Raw genomic sequence first — 20,024 nt, 5'->3', positions numbered from 1 at the left:
TTTTGTGTGACCTCTTTAAGGATCACTGGTTAGGTTATTCTACACCAAGTACTAAAGGGTGAAGTAACGGCAAATATGCTGCACTCATTGCTACTTCAATATTGCATTGGGGTCTTGCTGACACCACACGACCCTGATTTTCATGGACTAATGAGGCTCCTGCCTTTTTCTGGTGAGAGTCTCTGCCATCAAGGCCCTCACCAAGATGGTGGTGAACTGGATGTTGGTGGGAACAGGTGATAAGTGCTGCACCGCCTCGTTCATTGGGCTACCTGATGGCGGAGAGGGAGGATCGGCCCCGAGGAATCAACCAACTTTAAGACTGCCCAAAATCATTATGGGCTGATTTGAACCCAAGTCCCAGAGATGAATAATAGTGATAACCCAGTACACAACCCGGTAATTTCACTAAGAAGATTGAAATCAAATGGAAGAGATTTACTAGTTTTATTTTTTTTCACTTCAAAAGTACTTCATTGGCTGTAAAGTGCTTTTGGATGTCCTGAGATCGTGAAAGGCGCTCTAAATGCGAGTCTTTTTTTCTTTTTGCATGAAATTACATAGAAACTGCAACACGAAAACAGAACCTTTTGGCCCAAAAAGTCCATCCTGGTGTTTATCCTCCACGTGAGCAGTCATCCTAATCCCATATCTCTTAATTTCCCATTTGTTCAATTACTCATCTAACTTATTAGATGCTGGCATGGTTTCTGTTTCAACTCATGTAGTGCATTCCAAAGCCTCAGAACTCTGGACAAAAAAGATCTCTTTGCTCTTTGTCTTAATTTAATCTTGTATCTATGTCCCCTTGTTCCAGGCCCCTCCATCACTAGAAACAGTCTATTTCTATTCACGGTGTCCCATCCCTTCATGATGTTAAACCCAATCAAATCACCCCTCTCGTCTGTTCTGATGAAAACTGCCTCCATTTTAAAAGTCCTTTTTGTATTTGTATTTCTTCATACCAGGCAGCATCCCAGTGACTCTGTTCTATACCCTTTTTATTACATCAACATCCTTCCTATAATGTGGAGCCCAAAACTGAACGCAGTACTCCAGCTGTGGTCTTCACAAGGTTTTATATGGACCTCACCCATAATGGCTGATCTCCGTATGTGAGCCTTAACAGAAACCATCATTAGGCTGCTGAACAGTGAAGGATATCACAGCTAAACATGATCCTTTCCTCATCCATGTCCAATAATGCACTTTCATGGCCACCATCAGTATCACAATTTTAAAACATCTACTACCACCCCGGCTGAGAACAACTAAAAGAGCAAAGACTGAGGATCAAATCTGGAACCGTTATTTTCAAAGCATCTGTCACGATCTTTAGCATTAAGCATTTGCTACCTTTGCTGCATTCCTGTTCAGGCAAAGTGACATTGATATCCCTTCCTGAATTGGGTTGACAACTTGAGAACATTTGACACTATATGCTGTCCTCAGAATAGTTTATGGGGTTCATTTCTCAAGTCTTATTATAGGCAAAACAGCAAAGTGGGAGTTCTGTGGCAAATTAAAACTTCCTGTAAGTAACACGGTGAACAGCAGAGTGCATGTATTATTAAAAGTGAGTCATTTGACCCATCATTTTCCAGTGATTTAGCTGTGGAGATAATCTGGACTTGATTTTATGATGCAGCATAAAGCTCCTTGATCCACAAATAACCTACATGTCTAAAATAAATCCGGCGTAGTCTTCAAGAGTGGGGAGTCTTCAGTCTTATTCTGAAAGTGGTGTTAATAGTTTAAAAATAGGCTACATTCACAACAGGAGCTAAATTTGTCAATAAAATGTGTAGTAATTTACATTTTATATTACTGCATTTATAAGTTCCACTTGGCAGGCTAGTCCGTCATTTGGACTGTCATCCATATTTGAACAGATCAGTTATCTTTCAGATATTGTGAAAATCTTGCTCTTGCAACTCGGAGAGTATCACAAATCTGTTTAAAGATAAACATTGTTCCTTTTCAGTTCTTTCCCCACCCCCTTTCCTGCTTTGTTGGCTCTAAACGGGACTCAAGAAACAGAGGACAGCTGAGGCAAACAATTTTCTTCCTTCCTTGCTGCCGAATCTGGAAAAAGTTCCTGGCTTCCTGTCATGAATAACTTTCTTTGACATGGCTGGGCCTTTCGGACAATATTATGAAGGGAGTCAAAGGAGTTTGTACTTCCTGTCTTGCTAATAAAGCAGCTAATATAGCTGGACTTGCTTTCCTTTGGGATATACCATGTTCTGCCCTGAAGTCGAGTAAATGGAATATTGTTTCCTTTGATATTCTTAGATGTATGTTTTCAAAAAAATCTCTGTTGCTCAATGATGTTTATGTAACAATCTATATAAGGTAGATTGAATCAACAACCACTGGCCTGTGTTACCATCTTTATTTCAACTTCAGAAAAAGAAAGTTCAGAACTGCATAGTATCCCTTCCATTGATTTTCAGTGACCTTTACATAATTAAAATATTACAGACTACTTATGGGTTGATATTGCACTCGCTAATTAGTAATGAATGCATTAACGCAGTCAGCTGAAGTTTCTCTGGCTGCTATTTTAACAAAGGTGGCGCGGCGCCTAAATTCTGCCAACGTCCGCCACGCGGCCGATGCCATCGAGTCGCTAAAAACAGCTCTGGGCCCTGACTCTATTAGGTGCATCGAGGAGGCTCAAGCACGTGGGGAGATCCCGTCCGAACTGACCCCCGTCCGGACGGAATTCCTCATCGGCGCCAAACCCCGGAACCTCCCTCGGGAGCCGGCGCCTCACAACTTGAGCCGCCTCGGGGAAATCCCCTCCGTGCCTTTCAGTTCCGCGCGGAGGGGTTTCCTGTACGGGCTGCTCCTGCACACCCTCAACTTTGCCATCCTCGCCGGCCGTCCGGACACGCCATGGCGTACCATCTTGCCGTCCGGAGGAGGCGGGGGTCCCCGATGGAGGGCACTCTACGCAGGGGTCCTCCCACTATTCATCGGGGACTTGGCCTGGAGGGTGGTGCACGGAGCAGTGCCGTGCAATAAATTTTTAAGCCGGTTCACGGACTCCCAGGCCGCCTGCAATTTCTGCGGTCTGGAGGAGTCCGTGTTCCATGTTTTTATTGAATGCACAAGGTTGCAGCCCCTGTTCCACTATTTGAAGGGGCTGCTCCTGAAATTCTGGCTGCACTTCAGTCCCACTCTCCTGATCTTTGGGCATCCTGTGCGGAGGGGAGCGGGTAGGTCCGAAGGCCTCCTCGTAGGACTGCTCCTGGGCACGGCCAAGGGTGCCATCAGCCGGTCCAGGCAGCGGGCGGTCGAGGGGGTCGTTCAACCTGACTGCCTGCCTCTCTTCCGCTCTTACATCCGGTCCAGGGTGGCCTTGGAGATGGAGCACGCGGTGTCCACCGGTACGCTCGCGGCCTTCCGCGAGAGGTGGGCACCGGAGGGACTGGAGTGCATCATCACGCCCGGCAACCAAATTTTAATTTGATTTTACGTTTTTAAGTTTAATTTGTTTTAATTGCCGGTGCTTTTAGTGTCCCCCTCCCCTTTTATAGGGGGCACTGGAAAAATTTGATTTTAGCGCCCCAAAAAAACCACAAAAAAAAATAAATAAAAAAAAAAGGAGCCTTGAAAATGTCTGCTGTGTCACCCAGGTCGGGTGGCATGGTCTTAATGTTTTATGTTTTGCAGGTAAACTCAAAAGAGTTTTAACAAAGATGTTGAGTCATTTAAAGTAAATGGGTTGGTGTGTCATTAAAATAACTGGCAACGGATTTTATATAGATGCATCAATACATTCATTACTAATATCACGATATAAGCTTATTTTTTTTTCTTCACAGTGATGCTCTTAAGATGGCATTGTCTTTTTATTATATAAATATACTCAATTTCATTAATGTAACAATTCTTACAATCTGTATTTTAGCCTATTTAATTAGCAGTGGTGTATGTTAATCTGCCTCTAGGTGATTGTTGAATAACATTTTGTTTCAGATATTGAGTACAACAGAGTGAAATATTTGCTGATAAGTGTTAGCTATATAATTGGCTAATATATATTTCTCCTAATAACTAGGAAAAATGCCTTAAAAATCCATTTTAGTTGGACTTTTTTTTTTTAAGTCTCAATTTTACAGAAAAAAGAAAGTGAAAAAGCACATCTAAAGATTATCAAATACGGCTGATGCAGTCAGAAGAGAAATTATAACCGAAGCTATCATAGAATAAACCTAGTATTCATGTCAACTTCAAAAATAATGACTCTCAATTTGTTTCTTTTTTAAAGCTGCTGGCCACATCTGCTTAGAATTTATTTTCTTTTCCATCCTGCAAAAGTAAACAGCTAATTCTGGAAAAATTGACGTGTTAATGCCTAAAACCCTCACAGTCTCTGAGCTGTTGGAGCTACTATAGCCTGAACCAAAGTACTTTCTTTCTTCTGCAGGAAGGAAATTTTTGTTGCGATATGCTTCTATTACTTCCCCTGCAACATCCGCATATTATAAACTTACCAAGACAGATTTTGGACTCCCAACCCTTTTCTAATTAAGTAGAGTATCATTTCAGTTGTATATATATTGTCCCCAAACTGCCATAGGAAATATTAGTCATCTCTTAATGCTTTAAAAACAATTTCATTTGCATTGCAGTGTTCAATAGAACTTCCTCTCAGTGCTAGACTTACTAGATCAAAGATAAGCTCAGTGCTGAGCAAACCAAAACAAGACGTTAATTTTCTTCCTCTAAACTGATGTGGCAGTTCGTTCAGTGCACTTTCTCTGATGGAGAAAAAATTTCTCTGTAAGCAATATCTTTCTTGTGCAGATAGAGAATTATTTTTTTTTAAGTATAAATAGATATATATATAAATGTGTACACACATTTACATATAATATCTGGTTTATGGATTCCAGGTTATTTGGAATGGAATGAAAGCTAATGATACATCCTGCCTTTCCTTTTGTAGTCTGCCAGCGAGTATCCAAGCCAGGAATTTCCCTTCTTAGGAGAACAACCCCAGCTTCTCCAGTCTATCAACGTAACTGAAGTCCCCCATTCCTGGAATCATTCTCGTAAATCTTTTCTGCAACTTCTCTAAGGCCTTCAAGATTTGTGCGCACATACCCCAGTTGTCTCTCTTCGTGCACTCCCTTTAGGATTGTGCCATCTAGTTTATATTGTCTTTCCTCATTCTACCAAAATGTATTACTTCACACTTTTCTACATTAAATTTCATCTGCTACGTGTCCGCCCATTTCACCAGCCTGGCTATGTCTTCCTGAAGTCTATCACTGTCCTCTATACTTCCAAGTTTTTTGTCAACTGCAAATTTTGAAATTGTGCCCTTTACACCCACGTCCAAATCATTAATATATATCAAGAAAAGCAGTAATCCTAGCACCGACCCCTGGGGAACGCCGCTGTATACCTTCCTCCAGTCCGAGAAAAAAATGTTCACCACTACTCTCTGTTTCCTGTCATTTAGCCAATTCCGTATCCATGCTGCCACTGTCCCTTTTATTCCATGGGCTTCAACTTTGCCGAATGCCTTTTGGAAGTCGATGTACACTAAGTCAATCGCATTGCCCTCATCAAACCTCTCTGTTGCCTCATCAAAAAACTCATCAAGTTGGTTAAAGATGATTTGCCTTTAACAAATCCGTGCTAGCTTACCTTAATTAATGCACAGCTATCCGATTTTGTCCCTGATTACTGTTTCTAAAAGCTTCCCCACTACTGAGGTTAAACTGCCTAGCCTGTAATTGCTGGGTTTATCTTTACACCTTTTTTTGAACAATGGTATAATATTTGCAATTCTCCAGTGCTCTGGCACCACCCCCATATCTATGTAGGATTGGAATATTATGGCCAGTACCTTTGCGATTTCCGCCCTCAATTCCCTCAGCATCCGAGGACACATCTCATCCACTCCTGGTGACTTATGTACTTTAGGTACAGCCAGCCTTTATCGATTTATATCTTCTTTATCAATTTATATCCTATCAAGTGTCTCCACTAAATCCTCCTCTGTCTTTGACAGCATCCTCTTGGTGAAGACAAATGCAAAGTATTAATTTAGTACCTCAGCCATACCCTCTGCCTCCATGCATAGCTCTTTTTGGTCCCTAATTGGCTCCACTCCTCCTCTTACTACCCTTTTACTATTTATATGCCTATAGAACACTTTTGGATTACCTTTTATGTTGGTTGGCTTTCTATTCTCATACCCCCTCTTTGCCCCTCTTATTTTCTATTTCACTTCTCCTCTGACCTTTCTATATATATATATAGCTGATTCTCAGATGTATTTGCAACCTGATATCTGTCATATGTGCTCTTTTTCTGCTTCATCATATTCTCTACCTGTTTCATCATCCAGGGAGCCCTGACTTTAGTTGTCCTGCCTTTCCCCCTAGCAGGCAGCCCATTGTTCCATTACAATTTTGCCTGCAAATCTTTGATTCCAGTTTACCTGGGCCAGATCTGTTCTCATCCCACTGAAATTGACCTCCCCCGCCCCCCCCCCCCCAGTTAAACATTTTTACTCTAGATTGCTCCATTCGGTTTTCCATAGCAAATCTAAACCTTATGATACTTTGATCGCTGCTCCCTAAATGTTCACCTGCTAATACTTGCTCCATTTCACCTATCTCATTCCTCAGAACCAGATCCAACAATGCCTCCTCCCTCGTCATGCCAGAAGCATACTAATCAAGATATTCTCCTGAACACACTTCAGGAAATTCTTTCCCTTCGCTGCCCTTAACACTATGATCCCAGTCTATATTAGGATAGTTGAAGTCCCCCATTATTACTACACCTTGCACCTCTCTGTAATTTCTCTGCAAATTTGCTCCTGCACATCTTTCCCACTATTTGGTGGTTTATAGAATACACCTAGTCGTGTAATGGCATCTCTATTATTTCTTGACATATCGATTCTGTTTTTGACCCCTCTAGGGCTTACTCCCTCTCCAGCACTGTAACATTCTCCTTAACCAATACTGCCACACCACCCCCTATCTTTCCTTCCCTATCTTTCCTGAACACCTTATAACCAGGAATATTTAATATCCAATCCTGCCCTTGTTTGAGCCAGGTCTCAGTTATTGCCACACCAGTATATTCCCATGTGATTATTTGTGCCTGCAGCTCACTTACCTTGTTTACTACGCTTTGTGCATTCATATGCATGCACTGTAAACTCACCTTAGACCATCCTATATTCTCTCTTAGTTTGACCGCACTTAATACCTTACTATTTCTTACTTTAGTGCTCTCCCAATCCTTTGGGCACTTTAGTTCCCCTTTCTGATTTTATATCCTGGTGCCCATCTCCCTGTCAACTTAGTTCAAACCCTTCCCAACAGCACTAGCACACCACCCCTCACAAGGATATTAGACCCCGGCCCTGTTGATGTGCAACCCATCTGGCCTGTACAGGCCCCACCTCCCCAGAACTGATCCCAATTCCCCAGGAAACTAAAGCCCCTCCCTCCTGCACCATCCATCCAGCCCCACATTCATCTGCTCTATCCTCCTATTTCTGTACTCACTCGTGTGAGGCACCGGGAGTAATCCAGATGTTTAGTACCTTTGAGGTTTTGCTTTTTAATCTCTTTCCTAGCTCTCTCAAATCTGCCTGCAAGACCTCATCCCTCTTTCTACCTATACCATTGGTACCGATATGATCCACGACCTCTGGCTGTTCACCCTCCCCTCAGAATGTTCTGCAGCTGTTCAGAGACATCCTTAACCCTGGCACCAGGGAGGCAACATATCATCCTGGAGTTACATCTGCGGCCACAGAAACACCTGTCTGCTCCCCTAACTATTGAATCCCCTACCACTATTGCTCTCCCACTCTTGCTCCACCCTGTACAGTTGAACCACCGGTGGTGCCGTGGACTTGGCTCTGGTTGTACTCCCCAGAGGAACCATTGTCCAGAACCGAATACTGGTTGGAGAGCAAGATGCATTCAGGGGATTCCTGCACTACCTACCTAGTCCTCATCTTCTGTCTGGTGGTAACCCATTCTCTCTCTGCCTGCACACTCCTTATCTGCGAGGTGACTACCTCCTGAAACGTGCTATCCATGAAGCTGCCAGCCTTTTTATTTAATAGGAGAACGCTGGTAAAGTTAAACAAATACTATACTAACTGCCAACATGAAACATGTTCCTAGATTCCTTACCTCACATAGCTTCCAGGCAAAGGAATACAGGCAAAACCAGAAAACAAACCAGCTTAATGACTTGAGCAAAAATATTCAGCATATAGCATCAACAATAACAGATTGACCAAAGTAATTACAAGCCTCCCCCCCACCTTCTCCTCCCCCCCTTCTCCTCCCCCCCCCCTTCTCCTCCCCCCCTTCTCCTCCCCCTTCTCTTTCTCCCCCCCTTCTCCTCTCCCCCCCCTTCTCCTCTCCCCCCCCTTCTCCTCTCCCCCCCCCCTCCCCTCCCCCCCCTTCTCCTCTCCCCCCCCTTCTCCTCTCCCCCCCCTTCTCCTCCCCTCCCCCCTTCTCCCCTCCCCCCCTTCTCCCCTCCCCCCTTCTCCGCTCCCCCCCTTCTCCTCTCCCCCCCTTCTCCCCTCCCCCCCTTCTCCTCTCCCCCCTTCTCCTCTCCCCCCTTCTCCTCTCCCCCCTTCTCCTCTCCCCCCCTTCTCCTCTCCCCCCTTCTCCTCTCCCCCCTTCTCCTCTCCCCCCTTCTCCTTCACCCCCATCTCCTTTCCCCTTCCCCCCCCTTCTCCTTTCCCCTCCTTTCCCCTTCCCCCCCTTCTCCTTTCCCCTCCCTTCTCCTTTCCCCCCTTCTCCTTTCCCCCCCTTCTCCTCTTCTCCTTCCCCCCTTCTCCTCTTCTCCTTCCCCCCCTTCTCCTCTTCTCCTTCCCCCCTTCTCCTTCCCCCTTCTCCTTCCCCCTTCTCCTTCCCCCTTCTCCTTCCCCCTTCTCCTTCCCCCCCTTCTCCTTCCCCCCCCTTCTCCTTCCCCCCCTTCTCCTTCCCCCCCTTCTCCTTCCCCCCATTCTCCTCCCCCCCTTCTCCTCTTCTCCTTTCTCCTTCCTTCTCCTTCCCCCCTTCTCCTCTTCTCCTTCCCCTCCCTTCTCCTTTCCCCCCCACTCTTCTCCTTCCCCCCTTCTCTTTCCCCCTCCCTCCTCTTTCCCCCTCCCTCTCCTTCTTCTCCTCCTCCCCCTTTCCCCTTCTCCTCCCCCCTTTCCCCTTCTCCTCCTCCCCCCTTTCCCCTTCTCCTCCTCCCCCCTTTCCCCTTCTCCTCCTCCCCCCTTTCCCCTTCTCCTCCTCCCCCCTTTCCCCTTCTCCTCCTCCCCCCCTTCCCCTCCTCCTCCCCCCCTTACCCTTCTCCTCCTCCCCCCTTCCCCTTCTCCTCCTCCCCCCCTTCCCCTTCTCCTCCTCCCCCCACCTTCCCCTTCTCCTCCTACCCCCCCTTCCCCTTCTCCTCCTCCCCCCTTCCCCTTCTCCTCCTCCCCCCTTCCCCTTCTCCTCCTCCCCCCCTTCCCCTTCTCCTCCTCCTCCTCCCCCCCTTCCCCTTCTCCTCCTTCTGTTCCCCCCTTCCCCTTCTCCTCCTCCCCCCCTTCCCCTTCTCCTCCTCCCCCCCCTTCCCCTTCTCCTCCTTCCCCCCCCTTCCCCTTCTCCTCCTCCCCCCCTTCTCCCCCTTCCCTCCCCTTCCCCTTCTCCTCCTTCCCCCCCTTCTCCTCCTCCCCCCCTTCTCCCCCTTCCCTCCCCCCCTCGCCTCGCCCTGCCCCCTCCTCCCCCTCCCCTCGCTGTCAGAAACACAGACACTGACAGACAGAGAGTGAGAGACACACAGACAGACAGACAGAGAGACAGAGACACTGACAGAGACACACTGGGCGGGGGTGTCCCAGCACGCTGTTGGAGGGCTCCCGGTGCTGCAGTTGGCAAGTAGAAAATGTTTTATTTATTGATTTTTAAAAAAATTATTTCTTATTAATTTTTTTTGATTGATTTATTGGTTGATTTATTGATGTTTTTATCACTTATTATTGATGATGGCTCTTTATTTGTAAAACTGAAGTGTTTAATGTTTGTAAACTTCCCTTTAAACCCCCCTCCCCCCATTCCCAACGCCTGATTTGTAACCTATGCCTGATATTCTAAAGTGTAGACAAGGTTTTTTCGAGCGTACAAAAATCTTCACTTACTCCATTCTAAGTTAGTTTGGAGTAAGTTTTCACTGCCGAAACTTTGAAAACAGGCGTAAGTGGCCGGACACGCCCCCTTTTGAAAAAAAAATTATGTTCCAAAGTGAAACTGTTCTAACTGACTAGAACTGGAGCAAACTAAATGCTGAGAATTTGAATTTCTAAGATACTCCGTTCTACACCAGTTGCTCCAAAAAATCAGGAGCAACTCAGGCCGAAACTTGGGCCCATGAAGACTGGTCTTTTGAGTTAGATAGCACATGGCTGCCAATCCCTGTAGAATCAAATCAAAGCATGAGTCAGCACCTTTGCACCTTCAGGAGAGAAAATAAATTTGATGGAGGGAGGGAGAAAGAGTTGTAATCAAATCAGATAATTTTTAAGCAACAAAATAAGATTAGGCCGTAATACTGCTTTAAAATGCCAACACTCAAGTGTCAAACCTACTTGCTAGAATTTTCTTTTGACTGTACATATTTATGAATTCATACATGTTAAAACTATGTATTAAATGCCCTAGAACTGGTGCACCTGTTTTGGTGAAAATTAGTTGTGAATGAGATGCACAATGATCAAATGAATCACACTTAAAGCGAGTTTCCAAGGAAGCAGCATACTTTCAAAATTCATGCAGGTTATGGTCCCTTTATTAAAACCTTTATTAAGGACTAATTAGCAATCTTGTTGTGCGAGGCCCCTTGGGGAAGAGTGACCATAATATGGTAGAATTCTTTATTAAGATGGAGAGTGACACATTTAATTCAGAGACTAAGGTCCTGAACTTAAGGAAAGGTAACTTTGATGGTATGAGACGTGAACTGGCTAGAATAGACTGGCGAATGAAACTTAAAGGATTGACGGTGGATAGGCAATGGCAAACCTTTAAAGATCACATGGATGAACTTCAACAATTGTACATTCCTGTCTGGAGTAAAAATTAAATGGGGAAGGTGGCTCAACCGTGGCTAACAAGGAAAATTCGGGATAGTGTAAAATCCAAGGAAGAGGCATATAAATTGCAGAAAAAGCAGCAAACCTGAGGACTGGGAGAAATTTAGAATTCAGCAGAGGAGGACAAAGGGTTTAATTAGGAGGGGGAAAATAGAATATGAGAGGAAGCTTGCCAGGAACATAAAAACTGACTTCAAAAGCTTCTATAGATATGTGAAGAGAAAAAGATTAGTGAAGACAAATGTAGGTCCCTTGCAGTCAGAATCAGGTGAATTTATAATGGGGAACAAAGAAATGACAGACCAATTGAACAAATACTTTGGTTCTGTCTTCACGAAGGAAGACACAAATAACCTTCCGGAAATGCTAGGGGACCGAGACTCCAGCGAGAAGGAGAAACTGAAGGATATCCTTATTAGTCAGGAAATTGTGTTAGTGAAATTTATGGGATTGAAGGCCGATAAATCCCTTGGGCCTGAAAGTCCGCATCCCAGGGTACTTAAGGAAGTGGCCCTAGAAATAGTGGATGCATTGGTGATCATTTTCCAACAGTTTATCGACTCTGGATCAGTTCCTATGGACTGGAGGGTAGCTAATGTAACACTACTTTTTAAAAAAGGAGGGAGAGAGAAAACAGGGAATTATAGACCGGTTAGCCTGACATCAGTAGTGGGGAAAATGTTGAAATCAATTATTAAAGATGTAATAGCAGCGCATTTGGAAAGCAGTGACAGGATCGGTCCAAGTCAGCATGGATTTATGAAAGGGAAATCATGCTGGACAAATCTTTTAGAATTTTTTGAGGATGTAACTAGTGGAGTGGACAAGAGAGAACCAGTGGATGTGGTGTATTTGGACTTTCAAAAGGCTTTTGACAAGGTCCCACACAAGAGATTAGTGTGCAAAATTAAAGCACATGGTATTGGGGGTAATGTATTGACGTGGATGGCAGACAGGAAGCAGAGAGTCGGGATAAATGGGTCCTTTTCAGAATGGCAGGCAGTGCCTAGTGGGGTGCCGCAGGGCTCAGTGCTGGGACCCCAGCTATTTACAATATACATCAATGATTTAGATGAAGGAATTGAGTGTAATATCTCTAGGTTTGCAGATGACACTAAGCTGGGTGGCGGTGTGAGCTGTGAGGAGGATGCTAAGAGGCTACAGGGTGACTTGGACAGGTTAGGTGAATGGGCAGTTGCATGGCAGATGCAGTATAATGTGGATAAATGTGAGGTTATCCACTTTGGTGGCAAAAACAAGAAGACAGAGTATTATCTGAATGGCGGCAGATTAGAAAAAGTGGAGGTTCAATGAGACGTGGGTGTCATGGTTCATCAGTCACTGAAAGTTGGCAATGCAGGTACAGCAGACGGTGAAGAAGGCAACTGCATGTAAAAAGTTTTCGTAGGATGGTCTCGTGGCCAATGCCCAGTTACAAAAAAAGTCTCTGCGCATTTGCTCCAGATAGCCATCGAACTCACATTGTCCTGCAAGTCGCCTTAGCTCAGCGATGTAACTCGCCACTTCCTGACCTTCAGATCGCTGGCACATGTAGAACCAATACCTCGCCATCAGCACGCTCACCTTCGGGTTAAGATGCTCCCGAACCAGTGTACACAGCTCCTCATACAACTTATCTGTGGGTTTCACCAGAGCCAGAAGATTCTTCATGAGGCTGTACGTCGGTGCCCCGCAGACCGTGAGGAGGACCGCTCTCCTTTTTGCAGCGCTTCCTTCCCCGTCCAGCTCGTTGGCTACAAAGTACTGGCATTAGGGTGTTTGTAGGCTATTGTGTTCCTAACACAGATGAGGTTGCACACAGGGAGGTTAAAGTAACAGTGACCTCAGTCTTTAATAAGACACTCCAGAGTGAGGAACAGGCCTTAGGGGGCCGGCTTATTTACAGTGCTCCCAAGGGATTCTGGGATCCCTTGGGACTTCAGGGGATGAGCTCCCTGGTGGCGGAACATGGGAGTGCATGCTTTACAACATCACTCCCCCCATCCCCCGCCCCCCCCAAAGCCAAAGTGAAAACTACTTACAAGGTGAGGCGGTCGGGAGCCTTTCTTCCCCTGGTGGACCGCCTCGGTACAAATGTCTGTTCTGGTGTGTTGGCTGTGCCCTCGCTGGGCTGGCGTGTTGTTGGCTCTGCAGGGCTGCTAGGTGAGCCTGGCCTTGTTGGGCATGATGGGTTCGATTTCCTGGTCCGGTGTGGTGTCGTTGATCCTTTGGGTGTGTGTTGTGGGCTTGAAAAAGGTGGTGTCTGCTGTGGGTTGTTCAGGGCAGTTTGTAAACCGCAGTCTCGTTTTGTCCAGGTGCTTTCTGCAAATTTGTCCATTGTCTAGTTTGACTACAAACACCCTATTCCCTTCTTTAGCTATCACTGTGCCTGCGATCCACTTGGGGTCATGTCCATAGTTTAGCACATACACAGGGTCATTCAGATCAATTTCCCGTGACACAGTGGCGCGATCATCGTTTACATTTTGTTGCTGCCGCCTGCTCTCTACCTGATCATGCAGGTTTGGGTGAACCAGCAAGAGTCTGGTTTTAAGTGTCCTTTTCATGAGTAGCTTAGCCGTACCCTCGCAGGTGACCTTGACCATGGCACTGCCCAAGACAGTGATAAGCGTACTTTGGTGTACGTTCTCAGTTTCGTGTGGATGGAGTTCAGGACTGGTCTGAATGCCTTGTTGCACCACAGTCTCTCAAACATCTTTTTATTCATGATGGATTGGCTAGCATCAGTGTCCAGTTCCATGGCTATGGGTAAGCCATTCAATTTTACGTTTAGCAGTATAGGTGGACATTTCGTCGAAAATGTGTGCACCCCGTGTACTTCAGCATCTGCCTCCTCTCTCTGAGGCTCAAAATTGCTTTGATCCACCATGGACCGATCTTCCTCTGCCATGTGGTGGTTTGCAGGTTTTGCAGAGCTTGCAGCTCATTTGCAAGCTCGTTGCAGGTGCCCCATTGTTCCACAGCTCTTGCAAACATACCCTTTGAAACGGCATGAATAGGCTGAATGGAAGCTTCCACAATGCCAATAAGGTGTGAATTGCCTTGCATTCATCCTTTGTTGGGGACTCCGAGTCATCTGGGTCACCCGAGGCCTACTGGCAGTTGCAGCCTCGTGGGTTCTGCCCTGTACATTTCTGCTCGCAAACACAGTTCCAGTTAATTTATGAACATTGCTAGCACTTGTGTGCTGAGAGATTTGTTTGGGGTTATCACTGGTGGACATAAACGCCTGTACTATTGCAATGGCCTTACTGAGGGTCGGTGTCTCTACAGTCAAAAGTTTTCGTAGGATGGTCTCGTGGCCAATGCCCAGTACAAAAAAGTCTCTGAGCATTTGCTCCAAGTAGCCATCAAACTTACATTGTCCTGCAAGTCGCCTTAGCTCGGCGACGTAGCTCGCCACTTCCTGACCTTCAGATCGCTGGCACGTGTAGAACCGATACCTCGCCATCAGCACGCTCTCCCTCGGGTTAAGATGCTCCCGAACCAGTGTACACAGCTCCTCATATGCCTTATCTGTGGGGTTCACCGGAGCCAGAAGATTCTTCATAAGGCTGTAGGTTGGTGCCCCGCAGACTCTGAGGAGGACCGCTCTCCTTTTTGCAGCGCTTCCTTCTCCGTCCAGCTCGTTGGCTACAAAGTACTGGTCTAGCCGTTCGACATTGGCTTCCCAGTCCTCACCCTCCAAGAACTTCTCCAGGATGCCCACAGTTTGCTGCATCTTTGCGTTGGATTCATATTCTCGTCACCAGTTATTGTGATCCTAACACAGATGAGGCTGCACACAGGGAGGTTAAAATAACAGTGACCACAGTCTTTAATAAGACACTCCAGTGTGAGGAATAGGCCTTGGGGGCCGGCTTATATACAGTGCTCCCAAGGGATGCTGGGATCCCTTGGGACTTCAGGGGATGAGCTCCCTGGTGGCGAAACATGGGAGTGCATGCTTTACAGATACACAACATGAACAAACTGGACAATGGACAAATTTGCAGAAAGCACCTGGACCAAACGAGGCTGCGGTTCACAGACTGCCCTGAACAACCCACAGCAGTCACCACCTTTTTCGAGCCCACAACACACACCCAAAGAATCAATGACACCACCCCGGACCAGGAAATCGAACCCATCACGCCCAACAGCCCAGCAAGGCCAGGCTCACCCAGCAGCCCTGCAGGGCCAATAACACGCCAGCCCAGCGAGGGCACAGCCAACACACCAGAACAGACATTTGTACTAAGGCTGTCCACCAGGGAAAGAAAGGCTCCCGACCGCCTCACCTTGTAAATAGTTTTCACTTTGACTTTGGCGGGGGAGTGATGTTGTGTATCTGTAAAGCATGCACTCCCATGTTCCGCCACCAGGGAGTGCATCCCCTGAAGTCCCAAGGGATCCCAGCATCCCTTGGGAGCACTGTATTTAAGCCGGCCCCTGAGGCCTGTTCCTCAATCTGGAGTGTCTTAATAAAGACTGAGGTCACTGTTACTTTAACCACCCTGTGTGCAGTCTCATCTGTGTTAGGAACACAATAGACAGGGCTTAGAATCAACCTATGACATAAATGCTGATTTTTCTTTATATTAGTTCATTGGACGTGGGTGTCGCTTGCAAGGCCAGCGTTTATTGCCCATTCCTAATTGCCCTTGAGAAGGTGGTGATGAGCTGCTGCCTTAGAACATAAGAACATAAGAAATAGGAGCAGGAGTAGGCCAAACTGCCCCTCGAGTCTGCTCCGCCATTTAATAAGATCATGGCTGATGTGACCATGGATTCAGCTCCACTTCCCTGCCTGCTCCCCATAACCCCTTATCCCCTTATCGTTTAAGAAACTGTCTATTTCTGTCTTAAATTTATTCAATGTCCCAGCTTCCACAGCTCTCTGAGGCAGCGAATTCCACAGATTAACAACCCTCTGAGAGAAGAAATTTCTCCTCATCTCTGTTTTAAATGGGCGGCCCCTTATTCTAAGGTAATGTTCTCTAGTTCTAGTCTCCCCCATCAGTGGAAACATGTTCTCTGCATCCACCTTGTCAAGCCCCCTCATAATCTTTTACGTTTCGATAGGATCACCTCTCATTCTTCTGAATTCCAATGAGTAGAGGCCCAACCTACTCACCCTTTCTTCATAATTCAACCCTTTCATCCCTGGAATCAACCTAGTGAACCTTCTCTGAACTGCCTCCAAAGCAAGTATATCCTTTCGTAAATATGGAAACCAAAACTGCATGCAGTATTCCAGGTGTGGCCTCACCAATACTTTATATAGTTGTAGCAAGACTTCCCTGCTTTTATACTCCATCCCCTTTGCAATAAAGGCCAACGTACCATTGGCCTTCCTGATCACTTGCTATACCTGCATACTATCCTTTTGTGTTTCATGCACAAGTACCCCCAGGTTCCGCTGCACTGCGACACTTTGCAGTCTTTCTCTATTTAAATAATAACTTGTTCTTTGATTTTTTTTCTGCCAAAGTGCATGACCTCACACTTTGCAACATTATACTCCATCTGCCAAATTGTTGCCCACTCACTTAGCCTGTCTATGTCCTTTTGAAGATTTTTTGTGTCCTCCCTACACCTTGACTGCTGCAGTCCTTGTGGTGAAGGAACTCCCACAGTGCTGTTAGGGAGGGAGGTCCAGGTTTTTGACCCAGTGACTATGAAGGAAGGGCGATATATTTCCAAGTCAGGATGGTGTGTGACTTGGAGGGGAACTTGCAGGTGGTGGTGTTTCCATGCGCCTGCTGCTCTTATCCTTCTAGGTGGTAGAGATTGCAGGTTTGTGAGGTGCTGTCAAAGAAGCCATGGCAAGTTAGTGCAGTGCATCTTTTAGATAGCACATACTGCAGCCACGGTGCACCGGTGGTGGAGGGAGTGAATGTTTGAGGTGGTGGATGGGGTCCCAATCAAGCGGGCTGCTTTGTCCTGAATAGTGTTGAGCTTCTTGAGTGTTGTTGGAGCTACACTCATCCAGGCAAGTGGAGAGTATTCCATCATACTCCTGACTTGTGCCTTGTTGATCGTGGCAAGGCTTTAGGGAGTCAGGAGGTGAGACACTTGCAACAGAATACCCGGCCTCTGACCTGTTCTTGTAGCCACAGTATTTATGTGGCTGGTCCAGTTAAGTTCCTGATCAATGGTGATCCCCAGGCTGTTGATGGTAGGGTATTTTGCAATGGTAATGGCTTGAGTGAGTAGGCAAAAATTTGGCAAATAGAGTATAATGTATAGTGAGATTATGCACTTTGGCAGAAAAAAATCGAGGAGCAAGTTATTATTTAAATGGAGAAAAATTGCAAAGTTCTGCTGTACAGGGGGTCCTGGTGCATGAAACACAAAAGGTTAGTATACAAGTACAGCAAGTGATCAGGATGGCCAATGGAATCTTGGCCTTTATTGCAAAGGGGATGGAGTATAAAAGCAGGGAAGTCTTGCTACAGTTATACAGGGTATTGGTGAGGCCACACCTGGAATACTACATGCAGTTTTGGTTTCCATATTTAAGAAAGGAGGTACTTGGTTTGGAGACAGTTCAGAGAAGGTTCACTAGGTTGATTCCGGAGATGAGGCGGTTGACTAATGAAGATAGGTTGTGCAGGTTGGGCCTATACTCATTGGAGTTCAGAAAAATGAGAGGTGATCTTATCGAAACGTATAAGATAATGAGGGGGCTTGACAAGATGGATGCAGAGAGGATATTCCCACTGATGGGGGAGACTAGAACTAGGGGGCATAATCTTAGAATAAGGGGCCGCCCATTTAAAACTGAGATGAGGAGGAATTTCTTCTCTGAGGGTTGTAAATCTGTGGAATTTGCTGCCTCAGAGGGCTGTGGAAGCTGGGACATTGAATAAATTTAAGACAGAGATAGACAGTTTCTTAACCGATAAGGGGTTGTGGGGAGGACCTGAGTCCATGATTGGATCAGCCATGATCGTATTAAATGGCAGAGCAGGCTTGAGGACTCATATGGCCTACTCCTGTTCCTATTTCTTATGTTCTTATATTCTTATGACTGTCAAGGGCCAGTGGTTAAACACTCTTGTTGGAGATGATCATTGCCTGGTACTTGTGTGGCTGAATGTTACTTGCCACTTATCAGCCCAAGCCTGAATGTCGTCCAGGTCTTGCAGCAAGCGGGCATGGACTGCTTCATTATCTGAGCAATTGCGAATGCAACTTGGCACTGTGCAATCATCAGCGAACATCCCCACTTCTGACCTTATGATGGAGGGAAGGTCATTGATGAAGCAGCTGAAGATGGTTGGGCCTAGGATACTGCCCCGAGGAACACCTGCAACAATGCCCTGGGGTTGAGATGATTGGCCTCTGTAGATACGACACCAGCCATTGGAGCGTTTTTCCCCTAACTTCCCATTGACCTTCAATTTTACTAGGGCTCCCTGATGCCCCACACGGTCAAATGCCGCCTTGATGTCAAGGGCAGTTACTCTCACCTCACCTCTGGAATTCAGCTCTTTCGTCCTTATTTGGACCATGGTTGTAATGAGGTCTAGAGCCGAGTGGCCCTGGCCGAATCCAAACTGAGCATTGGTGCGCAGGTTATTGGTGAGGTTATGCACTTGATAGCATTGTCGACGACACCTTCCATCATTTTCCTGATGATTGAGAGTAGATTGATGGTGCAGTAATTAGCCAGATTGGATTTGTCCAGCTTCTGTGGGCAGACCATACCTGGTCAATTTTCCACAGTGTCGGGTAGATGACAGTCTTGTAGCTGTACTGGAACAGCTTGGCTAGAGGCGCAGCTAGTTTTAGAGAGTAGGGCAAAATTGTCCCTTTCTAGAAGGCCTGTGGCCGCCTGAAAGCGGCAGCCACGGGTCGGTGCAGATAGACCAACGCTCGCGGCATTGCCCTCACTGATACTTCCAGCAGCGTAGGTATCCACACCGCTCCCCAACTTCCCTCCCACTCCTGCATATGCATCGGTAATGACGTCATCAAAGTGTGCACTGCTTTGGAGCCGCCCTGGAAGCTAAATTGCCCTGAAATCGTCTTCCAGCCGCCTATCGGTGGTGCCAACGACAGGTTTTTGGGTTGATACACACTGCGTGCTAAAGATCGCCAGCGGCATTTAAAGGTACGCAAACCGCCAACACAACATAGTGGGCCATATGAACAGGAGGCAGATGCTTGCCAGCAGCAGGTTGCAGAGGGTGAGGACCAACAAGAGCAGGAGGGAGAAGGCAATGAGACAGCTGTCAGAGGAAGATGCCTAGATAGAGCGGTGGCAGAAGGCGCAATTGTCAAAGGATCTACAGAGAGCAGTTCTCATACATGGGCCTGATTGATGACCAGCGTCTCTGGCGACTGCAATTCCACAAGGACATTGTGACGGAGCTGTGCAATTGCCCGCAGCCAGACCTGCAGCCTCAAACAAGGTTGAGGACAGCTCTGTCCGTCGCATCAAAGGTCACCATCGCCCTCAATTTCTATGCGACTGGAGCTTTTCAAGCTGCAACAGCAGACATCTCGAACATTTCCCAGTTTGCCGTGTATAGCTCCATTCGTCAGGTGACAGATGCTCTGTATAAGAGGAGGAGGGACTACATATCCTTCCCTATGAGCAGTTGGAGCTGCAGACTGAATTCGTCAGGATTGTGGGCATCTCCAGGGTTCAGGGCACAATAGACTGCACCCATGTCACATTGAGGGCGCCACAGAACAATCCCGAGATCTTCAGAAACCGCAAGGGGAAATTGATGGGATTGAAGGCCGATAAATCCCCAGGGCCTGATGGACTGCATCCCAGAGTACTTAAGGAGGTGGCCTTGGAAATAGTGGATGCATTGACAGTCATTTTCCAACATTCCATTGACTCTGGATCAGTTCCTATAGAGTGGAGGGTAGCCAATGTAAC

General features: G+C 46.5%; 1 protein-coding gene across 10 annotated transcripts in view; it reads left to right on the top strand.

The window, feature by feature from the left end:
- The window catches only part of supt3h (SPT3 homolog, SAGA and STAGA complex component), a 697,134-nt gene that overhangs the window by 633,231 nt on the left and 43,879 nt on the right, over positions 1-20,024 (top strand). The gene's annotated exons all lie outside the window — the stretch shown is intronic.

This window comes from Pristiophorus japonicus, chromosome 7 (assembly GCF_044704955.1).
Source record: "Pristiophorus japonicus isolate sPriJap1 chromosome 7, sPriJap1.hap1, whole genome shotgun sequence".
In the NCBI taxonomy this organism is placed as follows: domain Eukaryota; kingdom Metazoa; phylum Chordata; class Chondrichthyes; family Pristiophoridae; genus Pristiophorus; species Pristiophorus japonicus.
This window is presented reverse-complemented; position numbering and strand designations above follow the sequence as displayed.